This window comes from Hordeum vulgare, chromosome 6H (genome assembly GCF_904849725.1).
Source record: "Hordeum vulgare subsp. vulgare chromosome 6H, MorexV3_pseudomolecules_assembly, whole genome shotgun sequence".
NCBI lineage: Eukaryota > Viridiplantae > Streptophyta > Magnoliopsida > Poales > Poaceae > Hordeum > Hordeum vulgare.
In genome coordinates this window covers 500,962,430-500,986,255 of record NC_058523.1, presented here as the reverse complement: position 1 = coordinate 500,986,255, position 23,826 = coordinate 500,962,430, and the positions used below count along the sequence as shown (strand labels likewise).

The following is a 23,826-nucleotide window of genomic DNA, read 5'->3' as shown; positions in this document are numbered from 1 at the left end:
CCACTTACTATTCAAAAAATAGGACTAATTCATCAATTCAAAAAAAGTTCATGAATTTGAAAATTAAGCTCATGAATTTGGAAAAGTTCATGGAAATACAAAAAAGTACACGAATTTGAAAAGTTCATAGATTTTGGAAAACGTAAACTAATTTTGAAATAAGTTCATCAGTTTTTAAAAAATTCAATGGAGTTGAAAAAGTTCCTTGATATTGAAAAAAGTTCATCTATTTCAAAAAAATGAAAAATTCAAAAGAAAGTTCATTGATTTGGCGAAAATCATGAACTTGAGAAAAGTTCATCTATTTTGATAAAAAGTTTGCGAAATTGACAAATGTTCGTGAAGTTAGCAAAAGAAAAAGAAATAAAGGATAAACCTGTGAACGCAACGGATGAAGACACGCTCTGGGCAGGTCTGAAAGGTGTGCTCTTGGCGGAAGGTGGGGCAGGTGCTTGTTTCCTGCTATCTCGGTTCGAGTTAGTGGCTGAAATAGGTGGTGCCGCAGCAGGACATGTGGAAGCAAATGAGGTTCGTGGCGTCCATGATGAAGTGTGGCTTGTAGAAAAATTAGTTCTGGTCAATGCGTGTCGATCCTGCACTTCACGTTCAGCTTTGCAAGCAAGATGAAATAAACGAGTGATAGTGTTATACTCCTTATACTCTACTAGTTAGCATGCACGCGCAACACACGACTAATCGAATAATTTATAAATTGCTTTTTATATTAAAATTTTAGTATATATATATATAGCTGCAAAAATATTGAAACACACACAATATACACATTACTTGCACTCAATTGAAAATTTGAAAACAAATGTATTCAGTGGAATAATGGAGAAAATGTTTGGAGTAACATAAGACAAGGAGAAACATTGGGCTCACTTGAAGGTTGCAGCAAGCTGGAATGAATCCCAACTTCTTCACTTGATGCATCATATCTAGCTTCAATGTTTGAAAAAAGCTTAAATACAAATAATCTGGCATTAGAACAGGACACAACCTGATATTTCAAAGGAAATATATACAACCTGAGATCTTTTGGCACTTGCATATAAAGGTTGAGGTATCACCTGCAAAAACTCCAAAAAATCAAACAAAAATCCGTTGTGAGTAACTGCAAATCACAAAATATATCAACAGTCCCAACATATATAATCAGTGAACGGAAATGGTAGTGTAAAATCATAATAATAGGTAGGTCCTTTGCTGAGCACAAATCATAATAATCGGTTGACGTGAAATTAAAGCTTTTAGAGCTACCTCACAGGTGAAGAATTGTGGCTTCTTAATGGGGTATGCCGGTCTTGTGACATCCTCAGCTTTTGCTACAGTAAGCATTGTAATTAAGCTACAATGATGACCATGATCAACAACAAATCATTTTGCTAAATTGGATATGATCAAGTTGAAATTCATATCTCTTTTCAAATTCCACGTAAAAAGCCACTTGAATTATATGAAAATAAAATAATTTTCCAAACAACATTGGAAAAATGTTGCACAATTGTGGAATAATCCAAAACAATTATTATTAAGGAAAAAAACATCACCCTCGATGTTGGTGTGGACCCCACCATCAAAACTGAGTCATTTTTGCATTTAAAAGTGCTCTTAAATTCCATGGAAAAATCCAAACATATTCCAATGGGCCCAATTATTTTTGCGGTCATTTAAAATACTGTAAGATATGTGTTGGACCATGTCACACATTTTTGCTATGGGGAAAGTTGCTGGAATTAAATAAAGCAGAAAATAATAAAAGAAAGCAGAAAAAAAAATAAGAAAAAATAATTGCTGGGTACACGTAAGAATGTTCTTGTTTGCTTGTTTAACAGTAGTATAGAAGCAGCCAATTACTGCCAAGTGCTTGAGGCAGAAAAAGAGCCTCCAGAACACTTGATCCAAAGAATGTAGGATGGTAACTACATCTTGCAGGTATCATCTGGACATAAAATATACATCTCTGATCTCCATCAATCAAGAGAATCAGAGGCTGAGCCGAATGCTCCGCGTCCACATTGCCGGACAAACATAAACAGAGTACCATTAACATATCCTTTCACAGCACTGCATAACCGTCTTGGTGCCTATATCAGAATAATGATGGTTAGCAATTGTGAAGGTTGAAAGAGCAGAGGAGATTTTTCTAAGGAATGTTAGAACGAACCAGATGCCATCTTTTGCTTAATGGGGACGCAAAAACTTGAATCTCGTCTATGTCAGATAAAGGAGGTGACCTAAAGCAAAACACCTTCCTTTTGAGGTAATCCCGTTCACTTGACCTTATGTAGGAGCCTCTAGTTATGTTCCGATCCTTCCAAACATCCTTCAAGAAAAATAAGACTGGCTTCTTGCACATAGACTTCTGAATTTCCTTGGTGTCAAAATCGAGTTCAGTTCTCTGGCTCATCCTATTGAAAGCAACGTAAGTCCGCTCGGATCGTTCCAATTCAGGAGGAAGAAGAACACTGGGGTACACTTGAACAACATAACCCAAAGAGATGGCAAGTGTAAGCTTCTGCTTTTTATCATAACAAACTGAGCGCTGCAAGAAGCTCATGGGTTCTGTTTACATAGCCTTCGTAAAAAGCTCCAAGCTCTCAAGATAGTTCAATCCAGGATATATAGGATCCACAAACTCCACATGGTGGATACTGATGAAAGGAGAGATTGGATGAGCAGCCAATATACCATGGGCATTGCCTCTGATATCCCACTGATTACAACATCAGAGAGAAAGTACATACATTAGAAGAGCAGGGAGGTTAGAGAGATGTATTCAAAATTCCAAATCCATAATACATAAATGAACTGGAAAATCAAAATATGTAGTCAAAGGTCGATTGCCCATACTAAGCAAAACAGCTTGATCAGTAATTGTCTCTTTCTCTAATGATGCACTGCTTATTCAACAGAGAGATGTACAAAGATAGTACCGTAAAAAAAGTAGACAAGCAAGCAAATTCTATGAGAAGGAAGCATCAGTCAAGCCCAACCAAACTTGCTTTCACTATCATAAACACTCTGGCAAGGCCCTACTTTTGTACATGCATTACAACCAGCGAGGTAACAAAACAGGATACAACTAGGGTGGTACCACAGAGAAAGGATCAACTTTCTTTCTGTCATAACGAATCAAGCATGATACCCATAGTAAAGTTCAAAACAACGCATTAGCATCAAAACTTGCAAAGCAAGATCTACGGTGGGGCTAATTCCTCAGCAATCCCCATATTCGTTCAGTCGACATGAAGAGCATGTCACATTGCACTAATGAAGCATGGAATGGGGGGAGGAGCGCGCCTGAGAACTACAGTTTGCTAGCAGAATCTACATAGCACGACAGGCTAAGCGACCCAATTGCGTTGCTCAGATGAGATTTATAGCCATTTGATAAGATCTCTACAAATAAGATAAGCGCTGTAAATAGCAAAAAAAAATGTTGAGTGCCGAACAAAATTTGAAGGATATAGCTCCACACCTGATGGAATCCATATTCGCGTGAATGGGGCACGCCAAGCTCTGTGATGCAAGCATGGGGGCGGTCGTCGCTTCCATACAGCCTGGGGTACCTCTCGATGCACACGTCGAGCGTCCGCGCGAGCGCAACGGCGAGGGGGAAGCTGAGCGCGACGCCTCCGCCTCCGAACGCCATGCCGTGGCTGAAGTAGTTGTTGGCCGAGTGGCTCTCCGACGGGGCCCCGACGTACACCATCTGCCTCCAGTCGTACTTCCCGAGCACCGCCACCAAGTTGTCCGGGAGAGCACAGTGTCGTCGTCCACGAGCACCACCCACCGCGCGCCCCCACCCCCGAGGAGCCGCACGGCCTCGGCGACGATGTGCGCGATCCGGAGCCTAGGGTGGCCCGTCGGGTTGGTGTAGCGGAAGCGGGAGGTGTTCTCGGACACCCGGATCGGCAGGAGCGACGACGGCGGAGGCGGAGGTGTACGGGGAGGGGGAGGGGGAGGCGGAGGCGGAGGCGGAGGCGTAGGCGTACGGGGAGGGGGAGGGGGAGGCGGACAGGGAGGGGGAGGCGGAGGCGGACGGGGAGGGGGAGGCGGAGGCGGAGGCGACGATGATGGTGCATGACAGGGCGTGTGGCTGCCGTTAATTCTGCCTAAATTTCAGTAGTTGATTGGCTAGTTTTTTTTTCTGAGGAGGTGCAACAGTTGTTCGCTGTAGAAGGAGGTGGAGCACGGCCAGCCTTTGTTAATTTGGTAACTGCACACCGTCGTGGTGCATGGATGGTGGAAGGCCGTTAGATTGTAATTTGTTGACTAATTGTGTGGTGGTGATTGGTGTTTGTTTTTTGTGGGGGTAATAGCTGTGTGTACTTAGAGAAGTTTTCGTTTGATCTTTTATTAGTAATATAGAAAATGGTCTGAATATCTCTATTTAATCCACCCATAAAACGTGCAAGCATAGCTTCATTATCCTCAACAATACCACATCTAATCATGTCAGTTTGTAATTCGTGATAATATTCTTCTATAGACTTTCTTCCTTGTCTTAAACGCTGCAATTTTTAAAGTAATTCACGCTGATAATACGGTGGAACCCAACGAGTACGCATAAAAGTTTCCAAAGTACCTCAAGTAGTTGGAATATTAGCATGATGTATTCTACAATGTTCAGACTGTTGGAATTATGCCCTAGAGGCAATAATAAATTGGTTATTATTATATTTCCTTGTTCATGATAATTGTCTATTCTTCATGCTATAATTGTATTAACCGGAAACCGTAATAGATGTGTGAATACATAGACCACAACATGTCCCTAGTGAGCCTCTAGTTGGCTAGCTCGTTGATCAATAGATGGTCATGGTTTCCTGACCATGGACATTGGATGTCGTTGATAACGGGATCACATCATTAGGAGAATGATGTGATGGACAAGACCCAATCCTAAGCTTAGCACAAGATCGTGTAGTTCGTGTGCTAGAGCTTTTATAATGTCAAGTATCATTTCCTTAGACCATGAGATTGTTCAACTCCCGGATACCGTAGGTGTGCTTTGGGTGTATCGAACTTCATAACATAACTAGGTGATTATAAAGGTGCACTACAGGTATCTCCGAAAGTGTGTGTTGGGTTGGTACCAATCATGATTGGGATTTGTTGCTCCGTGTGACGAAGAGGTATCTCTGGGCTCACTCGGTAATGCATCATCATAATGAGCTCAATGTGACTAAGGAGTTAGCCACGGGATGATGTGTTATGGAACGAGTAAGGAGACTTGCCGGTAACGATATTGCACAAGGTATTGGGATACCAACGATTGAACCTCGGGCAAGCGTCATACTGGTAGACAAAGGGAATTGCATATGGGATTAAGTGAATCCTCGACATCGTAGTTCATCCGATGAGATAATCATGGAACATGTGGGAGCCAACATGGATATCCAGACCCCGCTGTTGGTTATTGGTCTGAGAGATGTCTCGGTCATGTCTGCATGTTTCCCGAACCCGTAGGGTCTACACACTTAAGGTCCGACGACGTTAGAGTTGTTATGGGAATCGTATATGTGGTTACCGAAGGTTGTTCGGAGTCCCGGATGAGATCCCAGACATCATGAGGAGTTCCAGAATGGCCAGAGGTAAAGATTTATATATGGGAAGTCCAGTTTTGGTCGCTAGAAAAGTTTTGGGGATTATCGGTATTGTATCGGGACCACCGAAAGGGTACCGGGGGTCCACCGGGAAGGTCCACCTGTTCCGGAGGGCTACATGGGCTGAAAGGAGAAGGGAACCAGCCCCTAGTGGGCTGGTGCGAGCCAAGGAGGAGGCCCAAGGCGCACAAGGAGGCCAAGGAGGCCAAGGAGGCCAAACCCTAGGGCGTGGTGGCTGCCTTGGGTGGGAAGCCACCCCCTAGGGCGCCGCCCCCTCCTCCATCTAAGGCTGCCACACCTCCTAGGCTTTCCCTAGGGGTGGCACACCCCCTCTCCCTCCCTCCTATATATAGGGATGGACTTGGGAGGGCTGCGCACACCTAATTCTATCTTCCCCGGCGTAGCCCTACCTCTCCACCTCTCCTCATCCGCGGTGTTTGGCGAAGCCCTACCGGAAAGCCACAGACTCCATCGTCGCCACGCCGTCGTGCTGCTGGAGTACTCCCTCAACTCCTCCTCCCTCCTTGCTGGATCAAGAAGGAGGAGACGTCCCCAGGTTGTAGATGTGTTGAACGTGGAGACACCGAACGTTCGTTGTTTGGATCTGATCACCGCGAGTACGACTCCATCAACCACGTTCATAGTAACGCTTCCGCTTTGCGATCTTCAACGGTATAAAGATGCTCTACCTCACTCGTTTCTGGTTTCTCCTAGATGATCTTGGTGTGACGTAAGAATTTTTTTGAATTATTTCTACGATCCCCAACACAGACCACCAAACACAAGAAAAATTAGTAAATGAACAAACAGCAGCAGCAACACGTCCATCCTCAAGAAATCGTAAGCATGTAAAACGCTGCTCTATTTCTAACTCCTAAGTAAGATATATATGAGGAACATATCTACCATCAAATGTAGGAATATTCAATTTAAGTTTATGGAGAGGGTCATGATCCCGTGCCTAAGGTGGTGGTGCAGCCCTACCATTGCGATTGTATCCATGTGGACGACCCGGTGCTTGTGGTGGTGGTTGTTGTCCGTGGTGTTGATTTGGAGCAACCTCTCCCTGATCATCGTAATCACCATCATAATCCTCATTCTGCTCAACCACAGAAACATCAGTAGTAGCAACAGGAGCAACAACACCAGAATTCTGGCCTTGGCCGGAAGGCAAACATCGCGCTCGTCCCACAAAATCCGGGAATCGTTGTTGTCGTTGTTGTTGTCGTTGGAGAGGAACGGAAGCTGCAGCTGGCGGCGGTAGACGGGCAAATACCTCCTTGAACTGGCTTCGATCTTGGTGTTGAATGTCTTCTCCAAACCGTCTAGCTTCTCCATGGCCTCTCCAAGGCTGGTCAGGAATCCGTCAAGCAAATCTCAAATTCTTACCAGTTCTTACCCAGCACCAGGTGGTGATCGACAACCGGTGTAGTCAAAACTCTCAAAGCTTCGATAGAACGATTGTGAGGTGGTGTCAAAAACACGATGTAGATGTATGTGGAGCTGGAAAGGCTGATAATATGATAGCAAAAAGGGTCATAAATAATTAGTTTAGAGATGCAAAGTTGAAAGGATGCTCAATGACGGTACCGTGCTGGTGCTAGGCTAGACGTAAAGACGCGAGCCTAGAACACCAACAAAATCACGACGCTACACATAATCAAGGAAGAGCCACTCTGATTTTTTTGTGCTCTTTTTTTCAGAAAATCACTATACTGGGGGTGTCTCAAAACTCTTCCGAAGGCCTAAAAACAGGATAGGCACGATTTTTTTGACTATTTTTTCCATGAGTTATTCGGGGCTGCGACGACCAAAAATTGCAAGAAAAAAAATCGCTATGATGGCGAGTGTCTCAAAACGCTCTAGACATCCTAAAAACAGATTGGGAAAAAATATTTTCACCCGCTAAAATTTTGGCCTAAAGACTGCTCTGAAAACTGTGCCAGACTCTTTTTTTTCAAAACCTACCGAGGCAAGGAAACGCGAAACCAAAAACAAAGGAATCTCGAAATGACACCTAATGTGTAAAGGACTTGAAACTGTGGCGGATATGTGGTGGGATATATGGTAATAATGATGGTAATAGTGGGTGATGCTATATGGCAGCGATTATGATTGTTGTGGGTGGCAACAAGATCGAAGATGGGACGGCTGCGACGTGACAACTTTTGAATAGAACTCAAAACTCTAAAGGACTGGACTCAAAGATTAGCAACTCGACACGATGATGTAACCACAAGTTCAACAAAGCAAAATACCGAACAGAAAATTGCAAAAGTCTAAGGTTGGTTCGGATAGGATGAACTAACCCTAATTTTTTTGGCTTTTTTCGCGGACTATAGGTATGTAGAACAAATGCGATCTAAACTACAAAAAACTAGTAAGATCTCACCGAGAAACCTAAAAATCTGATACCACTTGGTAGAGGCGAAGTTGTTCTATTTCTATGAGTAACATCTTTTATGGTCATGCACCCAATGTGAGAGGATTGTTCATATTGAATCTTGATAGCGATACACACATACATAACATTGAGACCAAAAGAGTTAGAGTTAACAATGATAGCGCCATATTTTTGTGGCACTGCCGCTTAGGTCATATTGGTGTAAAGCGCATGAAGAAACTCCATGCCGATGGACTTTTGGAGTCACTTGACTTTGATTCACTTGACACGTGCGAACCATGCCTCATGGGCAAGATGACTAAAACTCCGTTCTCCTGCACAATGGAGCGTGCAAGTGACTTGTTGGAAATCATACATACCGATGTGTGTGGTCCGATGAGCGTAGAGGCACGCGGCGGATATCGTTATTTTCTCACCTTCACTGACGATTTGAGTAGATATGGTTATGTCTACTTAATGAAGCACAAGTCTGAAACATTTGAAAAGTTCAAGCAATTTCAGAGTGAAGTTGAAAATCATCGTAACAAGAAGATCAAGTTCCTACGGTCTGATCGTGGGGGTGAATATCTAAGTTTCGAGTTTGGTGCTCACTTAAGACAATGTGGAATTGTTTCAGAGTTGACACCGCCTGGAACACCACAGCGTAATGGTGTGTCTGAACGTCGTAATCGTACTTTATTAGAGATGGTGCGATCTATGATGTCTCTTACCGATTTGCCGTTATCGTTTTGGGGTTATGCATTAGACACAGCTGCATTCACTTTAAATAGGGCACCATCAAAATCCGTTGAGACGACACCATACGAACTGTGGTATGGCAAAAGGACAAAGTTGTCGTTTCTTAAAGTTTGGGGATGTGATGCTTATGTCAAAAAGCTTCAGCCTGAAAAGCTGGAACCCAAAGCGGAAAAGTGCATCTTCATAGGTTACCCAAAAGAGACAGTTGGGTACACCTTCTATCTCAAATCCGAGGGCAAAGTGTTTGTTGCTAAAAACGGAGCTTTTCTCGAGAAGGAGTTTCTCTCGAGAGAATTGAGTGGGAGGAAGATAGAACTTGATGAGGTTGTCGAACCTCTCATCCCTCTGGATGGTGGCGCAGGGCAAGGGGAAACCCCTGTCGTTGCGACACCGGTTGAGGAGGAAGTTAATGATGATGATCATGAAACTCCGGTTCAAGTTCCTATCGAACCACGCAGGTCGACGAGACCACGTGCTGCTCCAGAGTGGTACGGTAATACCGTTTTGTCAATCATGTTGTTAGACAACAATGAACCTGCAAATTATGGAGAAGCAATGGTGGGCCCATATTCCAACAAATGGCTGGAGGCCATGAAGTCCGAGATAGGATCCATGTATGTAAACAAAGTGTGGACTTTGGAAGTACTACGTGAGGGCCGCAAGGCTATTCAGAACAAATGGATCTTTAAGAAGAAGACGCATGCTGACGGCAATGTGGCCATTTATAAAGCTCGACTTGTGGCAAAGGGTTTTTCACAAGTTCAAGGAGTTGACTATGATGAGACATTCTCACCCGTAGCGATGCTTAAGTCCGTCAGAATAGCAATAGCTGCATTTTTCGATTATGAAATCTAGCAGATGGATGTCAAAACGGCGTTCCTTAACGGTTTCTTAAGGAAGAGTTGTATATGATGCAACCCGAAGGTTTTGTCGATCCTAAAAATGCTAACAAGGTATGCAAGCTCCAGCGGTCCATTTATGGACTGGTGCAAGCATCTCGGAGTTGGAATAAACGCTTTGATGAGGTGATCAAAGCATTTGGGTTTATACAAGTGGTTGGGGAATCTTGTATTTACAAGAAAGTGAGTGGGAGCTCTGTGGCGTTTCTAATATTATATCTGGATGACATATTGCTGATTGGAAACAACGCAGAGTTTTTGGAGAGCATAAAGGATTACTTGAATAAAAGTTTCTCTACGAAGGACCTAGGAGAAGTTGCTTATATTCTAGGCATTAAGATCTACAGGGATAGATCTAAACGCCTGATAGGACTTTCACAAAGCACATACCTTGATAAAGTTTTGAAGAGGTTCAAAATGGAACAGTCCAAGAAAGGGTTCTTGCCACTTTTACAAGGTACGAGATTGAGTAAGACTCAGTGCCCAGCATCTGATAAAGATAGAGAGCATATGAGCACTGTCCCCTATGCTTCAGCCATAGGATCTATCATGTATGCAATGCTGTGCACTAGACCGGACATTAGCCTGGCCATAAGTATGGCAGGCAGGTTCCACAGTAATCCAGGAGTGGATCACCGGATGGCGGTCAAGAATATCCTGAAGTACCTGAAAAGGACTAAGGAGATGTTTCTCGTGTATGGAGGTGACGAAGAGCTCGCCGTAAAGGGTTACGTCGATGCAAGCTTTGACACAGATCCGGACGACTCTAAGTCACAGTCCGGATACGTATTTATTCTTAATGGGGGTGCGGTAAGCTGGTGCAGTTCCAAGCAAAGCGTCGTAGCTGATTCTACATGTGAAGCGGAGTACATGGCTGCCTCGGAGGCGGCTAAGGAGGGTGTCTGGATGAAGCAGTTCATGACGGATCTTCGAGTGGTGCCAAGCGCACTGAATCCAATAACCTTGTTCTGTGACAACACGGGTGCCATTGCCTTAGCAAAGGAACCACGGTTTCACAAGAAGACCAGACACATCAAACGACGCTTCAACCTTATCCGCGACTACGTCGAAGGGGAGGACGTAAATATATGCAAAGTGCACACGGTTCTGAATGTAGCAGACCCGCTGACTAAACCTCTTCCACGGGCAAAGCATGATCAACACCAGAACTGTATGGGTGTTAGATTTATTACAATGTAATTCACATGGTGATGTGAGGGCTAGATTATTGACTCTAGTGCAAGTGGGAGACTGTTGGAATTATGCCCTAGAGGCAATAATAAATATAGTTATTATTATAATTCTTGTATCAAGATAATCGTTTATTATCCATGCTATAATTGTATTGAATGAAGACTTATATACATGTGTGGATACATAGACAAAACACTGTCCCTAGCAAGCCTCTAGTTGGCTAGCCAGTTGATCAAAGATAGTCAGGGTCTTCTGACTATGTACAAGGTGTTGTTGCTTGATAACTCAATCACGTCATTAGGAGAATCACGTGATGGACTAGACCCAAACTAATAGACGTAGCATGTTGATCGAGTCATTTTGTTGCTACTGTTTTCTGCGTGTCAAGTATTTGTTCCTATGACCATGAGATCATATAACTCACTGACACCGGAGGAATGCTTTGTGTGTATCAAAGTCGCAACGTAACTGGGTGACTATAAAGATGCTCTACAGGTATCTCCGAAGGTGTTCGTTGAGTTAGTATGGATCGAGACTGGGATTTGTCACTCTGTGTGACGGAGAGGTATCTTAGGGCCCACTCGGTAATAAAACATCACACACAAGCCTTGCAAGCAACGTAACTTAGTGTAAGTTGCGGGATCTTGTATTACGGAATGAGTAAAGAGACTTGCCGGTAAACGAGATTGAAATAGGTATGCAGATACTGACGACCGAATCTCGGGCAAGTAACACACCGAAGGACAAAGGGAATGACATACGGGATTATATGAATCCCTGGCACTGAGGTTCAAACGATAAGATCTTCGTAGAATATGTGGGATCCAATATGTGCATCCAGGTCCCGCTATTGGATATTGACCAAGGAGTCACTTGGGTCATGTCTACATAGTTCTCGAACCCGCAGGGTCTGCACACTTAAGGTTCGACGTTGTTTTATGCGTATTTGAGTTATATGGTTGGTTACCGAATGTTGTTCGGAGTCTCCGATGAGATCACGGACGTCACGAGGGTTTCCGGAATGGTCCGGAAACGAAGATTGATATATAGGATGACCTCATTTGATTACCGGAAGGTTTTCGGAGTTACCGGGAATGTACCGGGAATGACGAATGGGTTCCGAGTGTTCACCTGGGGGGGGGGGGGCAGCCCATCCCGGGGAAGCCCATAGGCCTTGGGGGTGGCGCACCAGCCCTTGGTGGGCTGGTGGGACAGCCCAAGAAGCCCTATGCGCCATAGATAGAAAATCAAAGGGAAAAAAGGAGGTGGGAAGGGAGAGAAGGACTCCACCTTCCAATCCTAGTTGGACTAGGATTGGAGGAGGACTCCTCCTCCCTTGGTGGCACAGCCCTTGGGGCTCGTTGAGCCTCAAGGCAAGCCTCCCCTCCCCTCCTCCTATATATATGGAGCTATTAGGGCTGATTTGAGACAACTTTTGCCACGGCAGCCCGACCACATACCTCCATTGTTTTACCTCTAGATCGCGTTTCTGCGGAGCTCGGGCGGAGCCCTGCTGAGATTTGATCACCACCAACCTCCGGAGCGCTGTCACGCTGCCGGAGAACTCATCTACCTCTCCGTCTCTCTTGCTGGATCAAGAAGGCCAAGAACATCGTCGAGCTGTAGGTGTGCTGAACGCGGAGGTGCCGTCCGTTCGGCACTAGATCGTGGGACGGATCACAGGGCGGATCGAGGGACGTGAGGACGTTCCACTACATCAACCGCGTTCACTAACACTTCTGCTGTGCGATCTACAAGGGTACGTAGATTGGAAATCTCCTCTCGTAGATGGACATCACCATGATAGGTCTTCGTGCGCGTAGGAAAATTTTTGTTTCCCATGCGACGTTCCCCAACAATTTCAGATGCAACGCTAGATGATGGTTTATTAGGCTTATTGTGTCGCTCAAATTCCTTTGCCACAATCTGATTTTCACTCTTATTTAGCTCCTGTTTTGCTTTACTAGCTCTAGCAACGTCATATTTCATAATATGTTTAGTAGACATAGAAAGCAACGTTATATTGTGATCCTTATGAACAAGAGTACGTATATTGATTTTTCCTACCATGGTGTACGGAATTTTTATCAAATTTCCATGGTCTACCAAGTAAAACAGAACATGCTTGCATGAGTACCACATCACAATCAACATAATCAGAATATGTAGCAATGCTAAAATGCACACGAACATAACGTGTTACCTTAACCTTGCCACTATTGTTGAACCATTGGATGTAATAAGGATGAGGATGTGATCTACTGGTGAGAGACATCTCCTCCACCATCTCCATGCTAGCCAAGTTGTTGCAACTCCCCTCATCGATGATGACGCGAACATAATGTTCCTTCACAACTCCTTTTGTATGGAACAAATTCTGCCGCTGATTTTGCTCAACCTGTGTTACCCGCACACAGAAAACACGTTGAGCGACTAAACTTTCATACCTGTCGGCGTATTCAACGGTCATGTATTGTGTTTCCCGTTTAGTATCGTTGACACCCTGTTCATCACTAGTAAGAAGAGCCAAAGTCTCGTCATCATAATTGTTGGAAATATGCCCTAGAGGCAATGATAAATAGTTATTATTATATTTCTTGTTTAAAGATAATCATTTATTATCCATGCTATAATTGTATTGAATGAAAACATAGATACATGTGTGGATACATAGACAAAACAATGTCCCTAGCAAGCCTCTAGTTGGCTAGCCAGTTGTCAATGATAGTCAAGGTTTTCTGGCTATATGCAAGTGTTGTCACTTGATAACTGGATCACATCATTAGGAGAATCATGTGATGGACTAGACCCAAACTATGAACGTAGCATATTGATCTTGTCGTTTTATTGCTATTGTTTTCTGCATGTCAAGTATTTGTTCCTATGACCATGATATCACATAACTCACTGGTACGAGAGGAATACCTTGTGTGCATCAGACGTCACAACGTAACTGGGATGACTATAAAGGTGCTCTACAAGTATCTCCGAAGGTGTCCGTTGAGTTAGTATGGATCAAGACTGGGATTTGTCACTCCGTGTGACGGAGAGGTATCTCGGGGCCCACTCGGTAATACTACATCAAACACAAACCTTGCAAGCAATGTGAATAAGTGTAAGTCACAGGATCTTGTATTACAGAATGAGTAAAGAGACTTACCGATAACGAGATTGAAATAGGTATGCTGATACCGACGATCAAATCTCGGGCAAGTAACATACCGAAGGACAAAGGGAATGACATACGGGATTATATGAATCCTTGACACTGAGGTTCAACCGATAAGATCTTCGGAGAATATGTAGGATCCAATATGGGCATCCATGTCCCGCTATTGGATATTGACCAAGGAATGCATAGCAGGATAAGGCACATCATGGCTCAAGCATCTACCAGGTATGCTAGGTTGCAAGGTTCAACTATTTACTGTGACAAGGACATGTCATACAAAGGAACTGGGTTCAACTAACGTGGTAAAAGCATTTGAAGCATTTGAACCTAATGCAATAAGAGCAGGAGCGAGAACATGGGATTTATCGGGATGATCAAAATGGTTGCTTGCCTTGTTGCTCAGCAGAGGGGTGATGTCCTTCAGTCGGATAATCAGATGTATCCGGAGGGGCGGAGCCTACCGAAATAACAGCAATCAATCAATATCAAACATATGCAACAAAATGATGCATGAAATGCAATGTAGTATGGTTTGATATGACTAACAGAACCTTTTGGGTGATCTTGGTTTGAAATCATAATTCAAATATCATTTGAATTATAATTTAGAAAATTCTTTTAATATATTTGACCTGATTCTGTTTCATATATTTGTTTTTCATGCATGAAAATAACACCATTGGATTCCTTGAATTTTTCTGATCATTTTACATATATAATTTGTCAAATTTGGAGTTATATTCAATTTTCTATGAATTTCCAAAATTTTGAACTTATTCTAGAATTATTTTTAAACAGAAAATGAGTTATTGCATCAGCATGACATGAGCAGGTCAATCTAGCCGTTGAAAGTCAAACCTGACCAGTGGGACCCACTATTCAGTGACTCTGGCGAGGTTTTAGTTAAATTTAAACTTAATTAGCTAATTAACAGGGTTGGACCCACATGTCAGTGTCTGGTTATCGTTTTAAAATAATCTTTATTTTTATTAGACTAATTCTAATTAGCCTGGGGGCTGGCCCCACTTGCTAGTGACTCAGGGGAGTCAGATCCACCGGCGACCACACAGATGGCGGAGGGGCTCGGGATTTTCATTCCGGCGACCAAACTTCACGCGGAGGGCATCAAACGAACCAGCACTCAGCCGCAGTTCCATTTCTGCAAAGAACCGAGGCTAAGATGGCCGGAGATGATGCCGACGACGAGCTCGGTGGTGGCCGAAGCTCGGGCGTCATCGGGGGCACTACTACGGGGCTCAAAACACGCGGGTTAGGCTCCTACAACACCTACACAACGCACTGAGGCCATTGGTGGCCTCAGAATGACCTGTCGATCACCGGAGGGCAACCGGCGACGAGGTCCCGCGGCGGATCTCGTCAGGCTCCGATGGAATTGGTGCCTAGAGGAAGGAATCGAGGGGGAATACTTGGGGGAAAGATTCGTGAGCTCACGAGGAATGCAGAGGCGACGAAAGTGGGCTCGGGGATGGCCCGAGGAGGGAGAACGACGGCGGTGAGCTCCGGTGACCCGAGGAGGAAGATGACAGCGTCACGGCGTTTCAGAGCTTCTCGACGTCGAGCGACTTGTTGGAGAGCTTCAGGGAGCTTGGGCAGAGCTGCTGCACGGATCAGGAGAGAGGAAGAGAGGCTGGAGCGACTGCTAGCTCGAGCTCGAGCTTGCGGTCATGGTGGCCGAGAGGGGGAGAGAGCAGGGGGCGAATGGAGAGGGGATGAGCACGGGGAGGTCTTCGGGGAGCTTATCCCCTTCACGCCAGCGTGATGCGGTGGCTAGGCAGGCACGCAACTGCGTGGGCGCGCCGGGGAACGCGACGGCCACCTCCTGCTCCGACTGGTGAAGGAGGAAGACGACAAGCATGGAGATGGGCTCGGCCTCACGTGAGCGGCAGGTAAGTGTTTTTCCCATTTTTCTTCTTTTTTGTTTCTGTTTATTCTTTCTGATATTTGTTTATTTATTTTTGGCTCCAAACTATTCCTAGAAATAGTTTGAAAAATACCAAAGTGTTAGTTGGAATATTTCCAACCACTCATAAAGTTTTCAACATTTTTGGAAACTTTAAAATATTTGAAACCAAATATATATTTGATTTCAGTGACTTTCAAAATTGAAATAAAATGCCAAAATTAGTTTGAATATAAGTTTGACCCCTGATATCTTGTTTTCTACATTTATCAGAAAAGGTGAGCTTTTATAATGGCCATTTTGGGTTCATTGATTTTGGCAATAGTTGTATTTCTTTTGAATAAAGAGTGGCTAGGGTTTTGCTTTGGATTTCACCACTTCTTTTGAGTTTGTTTCCATTTCTTGAATGCAATGAAAGAAGACATGAGGACAAGTTGCTAAACCCTAAGTAGGGAATTCCAGGGATGTGACAGGAGCGTGCAAGTGACTTGTTGGAAATCATACATACTGATGTGTGCGGTCCGATGAGTGTGGAGGCGCGCGACGGATGTCGTTATTTTCTCACCTTCACTGACGATTTGAGTAGATATGGTTATGTCTACTTGATGAAGCACAAGTCTGAAACGTTTGAGAAGTTCAAGCAATTTTAGAGTGAAGTTGAAAATCATCGTAACAAGAAGATCAAGTTCCTACGGTTTGATCGTGGGGGTGAATATCTGAGTTTCGAGTTTGGTGCTCACTTAAGACAATATGGAATTGTTTCAGAGTTGACACCGCCTGGAACACCACAGCGTAATGGTGTGTCTGAACATCGTAATCGTACTTTATTAGAAATGGTGCGATCTATGATATCTCTTACCGATTTGCCACTATCGTTTTGGGGTTATGCATTAGAGACAGCTGCATTCACTTTAAATAGGGCACCATCAAAATCCGTTGAGACGACACCATACGAACTGTGGTATGGGAAAAGACCAAAATTGTCGTTTCTTAAAGTTTGGGGATGTGATGCTTATGTCAAAAAGCTTTAGCGTAAAAAGCTGGAAAGCGAAAAAGTGTGTATTCATAGGTTACCCAAAAGAGACAGTTGGGTATACCTTCTATCTCAAATCCGAGGGCAAAGTGTTTGTTGCTAAAAGCAGAGCTTTTCTTGAGAAAGAGTTTCTCTCGAAAGAATTTAGTGGGAGGAAGATAGAACTTGATGAGGTTGTCGAACCTCTAATCCCTGTGGATGGTGGTGCAGGGCAAGGGGAAACCCGTGTCGTTGCGACACCGGTTGAGGAGGAAGTTGGCGATGATGATCATGAAACTTCGGATCAAGTTCCTATCGGACCTTGCAGGTCGACAAGATCACGTACTGCTCCTGAGTGGTACGGTAGTCCTGTCTTATCAATTATGTTGTTAGACAACAATGAACCTGCGAATTATGAAGAAGCAATGGTGGGCCCACATTCCAACAAATGGCTTGAGGCCATGAAGTCCGAGATAGGATCCATGTACGAGAACAAAGTGTGGGCTTTGGAAGTACTACCTGAAGGCCGCAAGGCTATTCAGAACAAATGGATCTTTAAGAAGAAGACAGACGCAAACGGTAATGTGACTGTTTATAAAGCTCAACTTGTGGCAAAGGGTCTTTCACAAGTTCAAGGAGTTGACTATGATGAGACGTTCTCACCGGTAGCGATGCTTAAGTCCGTCCGAATCATGTTAGCAATAGCTGCATTTTTCGATTATGAAATCTGGCAGATGGATGTCAAAACGGCGTTCCTTAACGGTTTTCTTAAGGAAGAGTTATATATGATGCAACCCAAAGGTTTTGTCGATCCAAACAATGCTAACAAAGTGTGCAAGCTCCAGCGATCCATTTATGGACCGGTGCAAGCATCTCGGGGTTGGAATAAGCGCTTTGATGAGGTGATCAAAGCATTTGGGTTTATACAAGTGGTTGGAGAATCTTGTATTTACAAGAAAGTGAGCGGGAGCTCTATGGCGTTTCTAATATTATATGTGGATGACATATTGCTCATTGAAAACAACGTGGAGATTTTGAAGAGCATAAAGGATTACTTGAATAAAAGTTTCTTTATGTAGGACCTAGGAGAAGCTGCTTACATTCTAGGCATTAAGATCTATAGGGATAGATCGAGACGCCTGCTAGGACTTTCACAAAGCACATACCTTGATAAAGTTTTGAAGAAGTTTAAAATGTATCAGTCCAAGAAAGGGTTCTTGCGAGTATTACAAGGTATAAAATTGAGTAAGACTCAGTGCCCAGCAACTGCAGAAGATAGAGAACAAATGAGTTTCGTCCCCTACGCTTGAGCCGTAGGTTCTATCATGTATGCAATGTTGTGCACTAGACCAAACGTCAGCTTGGCCATAAGTATGTCAGGCAGGCTTCAGACTAATCCAGGAGTGGATAACTGGACGGCGGTCAAGAATATTCTGAAGTACCTGAAAAGGACTAAGGAAATGTTTCTCATTTATGGAGGTGACAAAGAGCTCGTCGTAAAAGGTTACATCGACGCAAGTTTTGACACCGATCCGGATGACTCTAAGTCGTAAGCCGGATACGTATTTATTCTTAATGGGGTGCAGTTCCAAGCAGAGCATCGTAGCAGATTCTACATGTGAAGCGGAGTACATGGCTGCCTCGGAGGCAACAAAGGAGGGTGTCTGGATGAAGCAGTTCATGACAGATCTTGCAGTTGTGCCGAGCGCACTAAATCCAATAACTTTGTTATGTGAAAACACTGGTGCCACTGCCTTAGCAAAGGAACCAAGGTTTCACAAGAAGACCAGACACATCAAACGACGCTTCAACCTCATCCGCGACTATGTCGAAGGAGAGGACGTGAATATTTGTAAAGTGCACACGGATCTGAATGTAGCAGACCCGCTGACTAAGCCTCTTCCACGGGCAAAACATGATCAACACCAGAACTGTATGGGTGTTCGATTTATTACAACGTAAATCGCATGGCGATGTGAGGACTAGATTATTGACTTTAGTGCAAGTGGGAGACTGTTGAAAATATGCCCTAGAGGCAATTATAAATAGTTATTATTATATTTCCTGTTTAAAGATAATCATTTATTATCCATGCTATAATTGTATTGAATGAAAATATAGATACATGTGTGGATACATAGACAAAAAAATGTCCCGAGCAAGCCTCTAGTTGCCTAGCCAGTTGATCAATGATAATCAAGGTTTTCTAGCTATATGCAAGTGTTGTCACTTGATAACTGGATCACATCATTAGGAGAATCATGTGATGGGCTAGACCCAAACTATGAACGTAGCATATTGATCGTGTCGTTTTATTGCTACTATTTTCTGCGTGTCAAGTATTTGTTCCTATGACCATGAGATCATATAACTCACTGGCACCGGAGGAATACCTTGTGTGCATCAAACATCACAACGTAACTGGGTGACCATAAAGGTGCTCTACATGTATCTTCGAAGGTGTCCGTTGAGTTAGTATGCATCAAGAATGGGATTTGTCACTCCGTGTGACGGAGAGGTATCTCGGGGCCCACTTGTTAACAGAACATCACACACAAGCTTTGCAAGCAATGTGACTAAGTGTAAGTCATGGGATCTTGTATTACAGAACGAGTAAATAGACTTACCGGTAACGAGATTGAAATAGGTATGCGAATACCGACGATCAAATCTCGGGCAAGTAACATACCGAAGGACAAAGGGAATGACATACGGGATTATATGAATACTTGACACTGAGGTTCAATCGATAAGATCTTCAGAGAATATGGGCCAAGGAGTGCTTCGGGGCATGTCTACATAGTTCTCGAACCCGCAGGGTCTGCACACTTAAGGTTCGATTATGTTTTAGTATAGTTGAGTTATATGTGTGGTTACCGAATGTTGTTCGGAGTCCTGGATGAGATAACGGACGTCACAAGGGTTTCCGGAATGGTCCGGAAATGAATATTGATATATAGGATGGTTTCATTTGGTCACCGGAAAGTTTCGGGCAATTCCGGCAGTTGTACCGGGAGTGACGAATGGGTTCCGGGAGTTCACCGGGAGGGGCCCACCCACCCGGGAGTGAGCCCAAGGCACTAGGGTAGCGCCACAAGTCCTTAGTGGGCTGGTGGAGTCAGCCCAAGGGGCCCATGGCGCCACATAAAGAAATACCAAGAGAAAAGAAAAAGAAAAAGGGAAAGAGGGAGGTGGGAAGGAAGAGGAGGACTCCTCCTTCCCCAAACCAAATTGGAGGAGGAGTCCTCCTCCTCCTAGCGCTGGCGCACCCCTTGAGGGCTTGTCCCTCAAGGCAAGCCCCTCCCCCTCCCTCCTATATATACTGGTGTTTTAGGGCTGATTTGAGACAACTTTTGCCACGTGCAACTCAACCTTAGACCACATAGTTCGACCTCTTGCTCGGATTTCTGCGGAGCCATGTAGGAGTAGATCATCACCACCACCGAAGCGTCGTCACGCTGCCAGAAAACTCATCTACTTCTCCGTCTTGCTTGCTGGATCAAGAAGGCCGAGATCATCGTCGAGCTGTACGTGTGCTGAACGCGGAGGTGCCGTCGGTTTGGTACTAGATCGTAAGGGATTGTTGGACGGATCGCGGGACGGTTCGTGGGACGGTTCGAGGGACGTGAAGACGTTCCATTACATCAACCGCGTTTCTTAAACGCTTCCTGTTGTGCGATCTACAAGGGTACGTAGATCCAAATCTCCACTCGTAGATGGGCATCACCATGATAGGTCTTCGTGTGCGTAGGAAAGTTTTTTGTTTCACATGCAACGTTCTCCAACAATAATCACTAGGGAGTCATATCCACCATCCTCATTAAGAATCATCACATGCTTGGATGGGCAGTCTCTCACATAGTGACCTCCACCCTGGCAACGACGACATATAACCTCATGTGTTCGCCCTATGGACGCAACGGATGAAGACACGCTCTATGCAGGCCCAGAAGGTTTGCTCTTGGTGAAAGGTGGGGGCATGTGTTTGTTCCCTCCTATCTCGGCTGGAGTTAGTGGCTGAAATAGGTGGTGCCGCAACAGGACGTGTGGACGCAGATGAGTTTCGTGGCATCCATGATGAAGTGCGACCTGCACAAAAATTAGTTCTGGCCAATGCGTGTCGATTCTGCACTTCACGTTCAGCTTTGCAAGACCGACGCTCCAGAAGATTCCTCTTTTATTCCGTTGCCACCGTGTGATTACATTGTTCGTCGCATTCATCATCGCACCATTCGCATCATCCGCATTCCATCGCCACTCCGTTGACGTCAGCTTTCAAAACTTGCATCCGTTCGTAGTTGCAAGTTCTCTCCCTTTTCGTCGTTGACCATTTTGAGACCAACAACACACGCACGCGCCCACGACATCGATAAAATATTGTTTTTAAAAGCGTGTATAAAACTTTCTCGGATTGGGTTGAAGCTTGACTTGCGGTCTTATTTTAATGTATGTAGGCCGCCTGCCTAATTTCTTCGCAATCGGAGAACGTTTCATACCCGAACCATTAAACATATAGCGGCAATATAGCCGATCAATTATCCCACATTTCGGTATTTTAAACTCTGTCGCCGGGCTGGCGTTTTCCCTCTCATCCCTGCCTAGCCCCTTGATACATCTCCAACGTATCTATATTTTTTGTTGGTTCCATGCTATTATCTTGTCAAACTATGGATGTTTTGTATGCCTTTTATATCTTTTTGGGGACTAACTTATTAACATAGTGCCAAGTGCCAGTTCCTGTTTTTTCCGTGTTTTTGACCCTTTTCAGAGGAGAATATTAAACGGAGTCCAAACGGAATAAAACTTCCGAAAAGATTTTTTCCGGAACAGAAGATACGCAGGGGTCGTGATAACCAAGGCAGAGCCCACCAGGGGGCCTAGCAGGCTTGTCGGGCCCCTATGGCTCGTCTGCCCTACTTCTCCCGCCTATAAATCCCCGAAAAATCCAAAACCACGAGAGAGATCCACGAAAATACTTTTCCGCCGCCGCAAGCTTCTGTCTGCGCAAGATGCCATCTGGGGCACGTTCTGGTGCCCTACCGGAGGGGGGATTCGGATACGGAGGGCTTCTTCATCAACACCATTGCCTCTCCGATGATTTGTGAGTAGTTCACCATAGACCTTCGGGTCCATAGCTAGTAGCTAGATGGCTTCTTCTCTCTCTTGGATCTTCAATACAAAGTTCTCCATGATCTTCATGGATATCTATCCGATGTAATCTTCTTTTGCGGTGTGTTTGTCGAGATCCGATGAATTGTGGATTTATGATCAGATTATCTATGTATCTTATTTGAGTTTCTTCTGATCTCTTATATGCATGATCTCATATCCTTGAAATTCTCTTCGAGTTGTGGGTTTTGTCTGGCCAACTTGATCTATGATTCTTGCAATGGGAGAAGTGTTTGGTTTTGGGTTCATACCGTGCGGTGACCTCACCCAGTGACATAAGGGGTAGCGAGGCACGCATCGTGTTGTTGCCATCAATGGTAAAAAGATGGGGTTTATATCTATTGCATGAATTTATCCCTCTACATCATGTCATCTTGCTTGAGGCGTTACTCTGTTCGTCATGAACTCAATACACTAGATGCATGCTGGATAGTGGTCGATGTGTGGAGTAATAGTAGTAGATGCAGACAGTATCGGTCTACTTGTCTCAAACGTGATGCCTATATGTATGATCATTGCCTTAGATATCATCATGACTTTGCGCGGTTCTATCAATTGCTCGACAGTAATTCGTTCACCCACCGTAATATTTGCTATTTTGAGAGAAGCCTCTAGTGAACACTATGGCCCTCGGGTCTACTTCACATCATATTTTCAGCCTTACACTTTTACTTTGTTGCACTTTCCGCCTTCAGATCTCACTTTGCAATCAATCTTGAAGGGATTAACAACCCCTTTATAGTGTTGGTTGCAAGCTCGTTTGTGTTTGCGCAGGTACTCTCGACACTTGGCTTGATTCTCCTACTGGATTGATACCTTGGTTCTCAAACTGAGGGAAATACTTACTGCTATTGTGTTGCGTCACCCTTTCCTCTTCAAGGAAAAAACCAACGCAAGCTCAAGAGGTAGCACCCCTGTGCACAGTGCACCGACTTGCCTGCAACCTAGTCCGGAAACTCCCCCCGGATCCAAATCATACGGTCATGACCGTTGGGTCCGGATCAAGCCTGTTATACCCTAAACCGTCATCCGTTTTTAAATAGGACCCCTAACCAATTTTAATGCGACTGTTTGATTTAAATCAAAGGGCCAATTAGACTTCATTTAGTAAATAGTGGCTATTTATATACGAAACCAGACAGCACCGCCACCCCCACCTAGTTTTCCCCATCGGACAATCCCGCAACCAATCTCCCACCTCGGGATCCTCCCAGATCCAGCTGATCCATTCAACCTCCGAGTAGCCACGAGCCCACGAGGAGTTTGAGTCTCCCGCAACCGCGCCTCCGACAGCAACAGCAGCAGTCCAAGCCTGCCGGAGCAACTGGAGTGCTACCTTCTCCCATGGCGTCTCGGCCTCCCTAGCGAGCATCCCGCCTCCGCCCTGTCCTCGAGCCTTGCTCCCATGGCGACCGTGACCGGTGCCCAGCCTTGTCCCCATTGCGGCAGCAACAACAGCTAGGGCCCGAGAGCCTTGCGCTCGAGCCTCGCTCCACGGTGTTGGAGCCCCCAACTCCGGCTAGCTGTGTCAGAGCGCTGCCGCCGCCGCCTTCATCCACGCCCCGCCTCGGCTCCTCCGCGCCTCGCACGTACACCAGCCCGAGGAGGCAATCGCTGAGCTTCCCATCGCCAGTGTGTTCTTGCAGATCCCCGCGTCAAGCCGTGCCTCCTTCCGTGCCGCTCTGCTGCGTCTTCGCTCCTT

At 44.8% G+C, this 23,826-nt stretch overlaps 1 pseudogene; it reads right to left on the bottom strand.

Moving 5' to 3' along the window:
• Positions 1 to 1,976: 1,976 nt before the first annotated feature.
• LOC123405685 lies at positions 1,977 to 23,565 on the bottom strand (annotated as a pseudogene).
• Positions 23,566 to 23,826: the final 261 nt, after the last annotated feature.